Source organism: Pinus tabuliformis, chromosome 6, assembly GCF_031772625.1.
Source record: "Pinus tabuliformis cultivar Carrire ecotype Pingquan chromosome 6, CPIR1, whole genome shotgun sequence".
Classification (NCBI taxonomy): Eukaryota; Viridiplantae; Streptophyta; class Pinopsida; order Pinales; family Pinaceae; genus Pinus; species Pinus tabuliformis.
In genome coordinates, this window is record NC_142292.1 from 1,982,398,088 (window position 1) to 1,982,404,361 (window position 6,274).

The 6,274-nt window shown below is 30.8% G+C and overlaps 1 non-coding gene across 1 annotated transcript; it reads right to left on the reverse strand.

Moving 5' to 3' along the window:
* Positions 1–3,215: 3,215 nt before the first annotated feature.
* Positions 3,216–3,369, reverse strand: LOC149267154 (5.8S ribosomal RNA). The gene has a single exon (XR_016261404.1). It is a non-coding gene; the product is annotated as a 5.8S ribosomal RNA (ribosomal RNA).
* Positions 3,370–6,274: the final 2,905 nt, after the last annotated feature.

Consider the following 6,274-nt stretch of genomic DNA (forward strand, 5'->3'; position numbering starts at 1 on the left):
TTTTTGGTTAATAAATTGAAGAAAATTGATTATAATTTACTTAAATATAGATTTAGATTTAGTTTTAGTTTTATTTTGATTACAAAATGCCAATCATGATCTCCATGAAAATTGGCGAATTCTTAGGGTAATCAAATTTCATGGGTGACATGTGACACATGTCAAAAGCGCTGAAATAAGACAAATTTTTAAGCCAATCAAATGGTAATAAATTGTTTTTTATTATTAAAATAAAAAATACTTTAATAATTTACAAAGTTATACATTAGAAGTTGTCATGGTCTAAACTATTAGTGGTCAACATACAACTATAGCCTTTCCTTGGCAAGGGCTACTAAGATAATGAAATTGCATCTTTCATCTCTTTTAATATATACACAATGATTTGCATTTAGCCTTTTAAAATTATGATCATGCATAAAAGAGTAAAATTTCTTATACCATTGGCGAGGCCCTTATTTCAACCCATATAGTCTCTTCTTCAAGATGCAGACCAAGTTTTCTTTACTTTTTGCAATGAATCCTTGTAGCTGCTCCATATATATCTATTCTTCTAAATCACCATATAGGAAGGTTGTCTTAACATCTAATTGCTCCAATTCTAAATCTAGAGTAGCTACAAGACCAAGCACTACTTGTATTGCTGACATTTTAACAACTAGAGAAAATTTCTATAAAATCAATACCTTATTCTTACCCAAAACCTTTCACCACTAGCCTTGCTTTAAATCTTTACTAATTTTCCTCGCCTTCATATTTTATTTGATACACCCACTTGTTCTTTAAAACCTTTCTTCCTTTTGGCCTTTCAACTAAAACCCATGTCTTATTATCATTCAGGGATTTTAACTCTTCTTGCATAGCTTTTGACATTTGATGTTATTTTATCAATCACTTTCATTAATCAATAAAATGTATTCTAAGGGGGAATACCTTTGCGAAGGCCTATGTGGCTAGGTAGACCTGTGGAATTGGTGAATTTTATGTTGGAATTTATGCTAATGATTGTTGATCTTGTTGTTCTTCTAACAATGTAAACTTTGAAACGAGAACTGATACTGTTACCCGTTTCGTAGAGATAGCAAAAAATTGACCCGATTTTGAAAAGGGGCGATGCAGAACACACATATTTTTTTTAGAGCATAGTTTTTGGCACTTTAAATAACCGATACGATTACCCGTTTCATAGGGGTAGTAAAAACGTGACCCGATTTTCAAAAGTGGTTAAACAGAATACACTTCTTTTTGTTGGGAGCATATTTTTGACATTTTAAATTTTCTTATGTATCAAATATAAATATTTGTTTTTAAATATTAGTGATTTTCATGTTGATTTTAAAATGTGTAGATGCAACGTGTTGATGCAGCATACCTTTTTTTTAAAGGACTTATTTTTCACACTTTAAAATTTATTATCTCCAATTATTTTTTAAATTATGATTACTTAACGAATTTTCAAGTTGTTTCATTTTTCTTTTTTTAAATATTGATTAGTTAAAAAAACAAATATAAAAATATATATAAAAAAAGACAAACAAAAAAAAAAAAAAAAAAAAAAAACTTAAAAAAAAATTATCTCATAAACCATAAAAGAATTTGGGAAAAAAAAAAAATATATATATAAAGTTAAGTAACTAAAAATAAAAAAAATAAAAAAAACATTATAAAAACTAGGCAAAAAAAATCGAAAACAAACTAGATTAAACAAAAATAGAGAATTAACCCAAAAAGAAATTTAAAAACTAGTAAAATTAATATTAAAAACATTTAAAAAAACTAAAAAAACAAAAATAAACTGAAATTACTAAAAAAAACAAAAAAAAATATGAAAATTTTAAAAATATATGTCTTTTTAAATTAAAAACAAAAAAATAATAATTAAAAAACATTATAAACGTATAAAAAAATGTGTTTTTGATTTAATATATATATATATATATATATTTTAATTTTCATTGTTAATTTAAAAACAAACAAATGAAAACATTATATATATATATATTAAAAGAAAATTTTTATGTTTTTTATTTAAAAAAAATATTAAAAAAATTTCATTATTATTATTATTATTTTTTTTTAATGCGCCCACCCGCCACCCGGTGGGGGCGTGGTCGTGGGCGGAGGGCTGCAAGCAGCCCCTCCGCCCACGGCTGCGCCTCCACCTGGCGGCAGGCGGGCGCGGTCGTGGGCGGAGGGCTGCACGCAACCCCTCTGCCCACGGCCGCGCCCCCACCGGGCGGCTGTCCGATTCCCTGAATCGGACAGCCGCCCGCCCGCCGCCCGGTGGGGGCGCGGCTGTGGGCGGAGGGCTGCGTGAGCCCCTCCGCCCACTACTGCGCCCCCACCGGGTGGCGGGCGGGCACGTTAACTTTTTTTTGTTAATATAAAAACAAAATTAAAAAAAATATTGAAAAGTTTTTTTATAATTTTTTTTAAATAAAAAACACAAAATAAAAAAAAAATAAATTAAAATTTTAATGTTTTTATTGGTTTGTTTTTAAATTAACAATGAAAATTTTATTAAAAATACTATATATATATATATATATATATATTTAATGAAAAACACATTTTTGTATACGTTTATAATGTTTTTAAATTTTTTTTTTTTTAAAGACATATTTTTTTAAAATTTTCTTGTTTTTTTAGTTTTTCTTTTTAGTAATTTCAGTTTATTTTTTTTAGTTTGTTTCTTTAAATGTTTTTAATATTAATTTTACTAGTTTTTAATTTTTTTTGGTTAATTCTCCATTTTTGTTTAATTTAGTTTGTTTTTAATTTTTAATTTTTATTTATTTTCTTTTCTTTTCTTTTCCCAGTTTTTTTTAATTTTTAGTTACTTAACTTTATATATTTATATATAATTTTGTTTTGTTTTTTTTTTTTTTTCCAATTTTTTTTTTTTTATTTGTTTTTTTTTTTTTTTACATTTTTTATGATTGATTTTTTTTTTTTTTTTGTTTTTTATTTTTATTTTTATTTTATGTTTTGTTTTTGGTATATATTTTAATTTATGTTTTGCTATTTTATTTTTTTTTGTAAGGCTAGGGTGGGACTCTCCGATTTACATGTCCATTATGTACCCCTCTACGGGGGCAGGGTAGCCCAAGATTTGAACCCAAGACTTCCGGTTCTGTGAGACTTCATTTCCACGGCCCTTGCCGCTTGAGCTACCCCATGTGGACTTCTTCTTTTTTCCTTTCTTTTCTGGGATGTGACGCCCACACAGACGTGCCCTCGACCGAGGCCTCGGACGCAAATTGCATTCAAAAACTCGATGATTCCCGGGATTCTGCAATTCACACTAAGTATTGGATTTCGCTACATTCTTCATCGTAACAAGAGCCGAGATATTTGTTGCCGAGAGTCGTTTCCAGGTAGTGGGCTTGGCCCGGTTCGGTTACTACTCGCACGACGAGCTACGACCTTGCTCGGGATCGAACACAAGACCGGTCCGTCATGACGAGGCCGACTTTACCACTACGCCGCCTCCACGACCTTAAAAGGTAGTGGGCTTGGCCCGGTTCGGTTACTACTCGCACGACGAGCTACGACCTTGCTCGGGATCGAACACAAGACCGGTCCGTCATGACGAGGCCGACTTTACCACTACGCTGCCTCCACGACCTTAAAGCTTTTGGGAATTGATCTTGTGACCTTCCATCTGGCAAGGCCCCAACTTGACCAATTGAGCTAACCTTGGAGCTTCACTTTCATTGTTTTAATTTGATTTTGATTTTTGTTTTTTATTTTATGTTTTCAATTTTTTTTGAAATTTTAATGTTTTTCGGGGTCATGATAAAATATTTTACGCCATTATTTCAAAATGTTGAAATTTTACCCTTGAAATTTTTTTTGTTATCCCAGCGTCAACACTTTTCATTTTGAGGGTGTTTTTTGCACAAAATTTATCATTGAAAAAACAAAATGTTATTCGAACATCAACACTTCATTTTGAGGGTGTTTTTTTAGACAATTTTTGCACAAAAAATTGGTTTTCACCGCCATTTTTAAAACATGTTGAAAATTTACCCTAGAAAAAAAAAGGTGTTATTCCAGCACCAACACTTTTCGTTTTTAGCACTGTTTTTGATGTTTTTACGGGGTTTTTTGGCCAGAGTTTCCGTTTCAAAGTTTACATTGTTTTCTCCTTATTGTTCCTCACTTTCATTTTGTTGCAATGGGTGCTCATTATCTCTTGGTTTGTCTTCTTATAATGGTGGTTGATTTTCTTGTTGTTTTGGAATTTCAACAAATCTTTTCAACTCCACATCTCCGTCATTAGTTTTAAACATTTTTTCTTTATTAAAAATAACATCCCTCCTTCTAATAACTCTCTTTTTAAAAGGATCCCATAAACAATAACCTAACTCATTAGCAAAATATCCTAAGAAAACGCATTTTAATGATTTTTCATTTTTGTTCTTTAGGAATATGCACACATGCTTCACAACCAAAATTTTTCAAATGAGCATAACACAAATATTTACCATGCCATACCCTTTTAAGGAATGCCACCATCCAATGAAGTTGTGGGAGACCGATTTATTAAGTAGCATGCTGTTTGGACAACATTTGCCCAAAACTATTTAGGCAAACCAGACTTTGAAAGCATACTTCTCACCTTCTCCATTATTGTCCGATTCATTCTCTTAGCTATTCCATTTTGTTGTAGAGTGTGAGGAACTATTTTTAAATGTTTTATGCCATGTATGTGACAATATTCTTCGAATGCATTGGAGTAATATTCCCCACCATTATCTGTTCCAATACATCTCAATAATTTATTAGTTTCCCTTTCAATAGCCACATGAAATTTACGAAAAATGTCTAAAAATCGATCCTTGCTTTTAATAGGGAATGCCCACACTTTTTTTGAAGCATCATCAATAAAAGTAACAAAATAAGTAGCTCCTCCTAGTGAAATTATATTGATTGGGCCACAAACATCAAAATGTACTAGATCTAATATTTGTATATCTATTTTAGGATCATCTCTCATAAATGATACCCTTTTTGTCTACCCATAACACAATGCTCACAAAATTTAAATTATGTACCTTTTATCCTAGGCAAAAGTTTTCGCTCAACAAGGATTTTTAGGACTCTTTCAGTCATGTGGCCAATCCTTTTGTGCCATAAATATATTACAAACTCCTTAACAACAACAATATCAAAATTTTATAGTTTTGACTTTAATATGTAGAGAGTGCCAATTTTCTACCTCTTTGCAATAACTAGTGACCCCTTCACAATTTTCCAACCTCCTTTGCCAAACACGGTAAGGTAGCCTTCATCATCTAGCTTCCAACCTAAAATCAAATTTATCCCAAAATCTTGTACATACTTGACCCATTTAAGCAATAAACTACAACCATCTTCTATCTTTATTAGTACATCTCCTACTCCTCCAATATTACAAATACTTTTATTACCTAAGCAAACCATTCCCATAAATCTAGATTAATAAGAAATACAATTTTCTCTAGTTAGTATAGCATGGTAGGAGGTTCCAGAATCTAAAAGCCAATCACTATTATGACAAGAAATATAAAGACATGCATCTTCATAAGAAACAATAATTAATACCTCACCATCTGATGCAACAACAATAGTTTCTTCATTGTTGTTGTTGATGGTTTACTTTTGCTCTTTTTGTTTTCCTTTTAATATCTTGCCATGTTTCTTGATATGGCTAGGTTTTCTACAATGGTAGCATTTTATTCTCCCCTACATAGACTTTGATCTTCCTCTAGAAATGGAACACCTTGATTTCCTTCTATATGGTTGTCTTCCACATCACCAAATGTTAATGCCTCCATATTGTGAAATTCATCCTAGTAAGTTTTTCAATACTTATGAGTGACTCCATATCAACTTTGTGTAAATAAATCCTATACAAACTGACTCTCCAAAAAGAAATTGGCTTTGATATAACTTGTTAAACAATCAACAAATGATTTCTGTTGATAAATAATATGTTAATTTTTTAATAAAAATAGCCAAAAAGTTCAAAATGATTAAGTTCTCTTTGATCCTTATCATTGTTTTGTTACTTATGCATCATGGTATGTAATATTTGATATGTCTACTAACTGCATATTACAAAATGATTAAGTTCTCTTTGATACTTATCATTGTTTTGTTACTTATGCATCATGGTATGTAATATTTGATATGTCTACTAACTGCATATTAGTTCAGGCATTGACTATATATTTATAATTCTTCCAATGTTAAACATAATAATTTTGGATTTTTGTATTTTATTTTG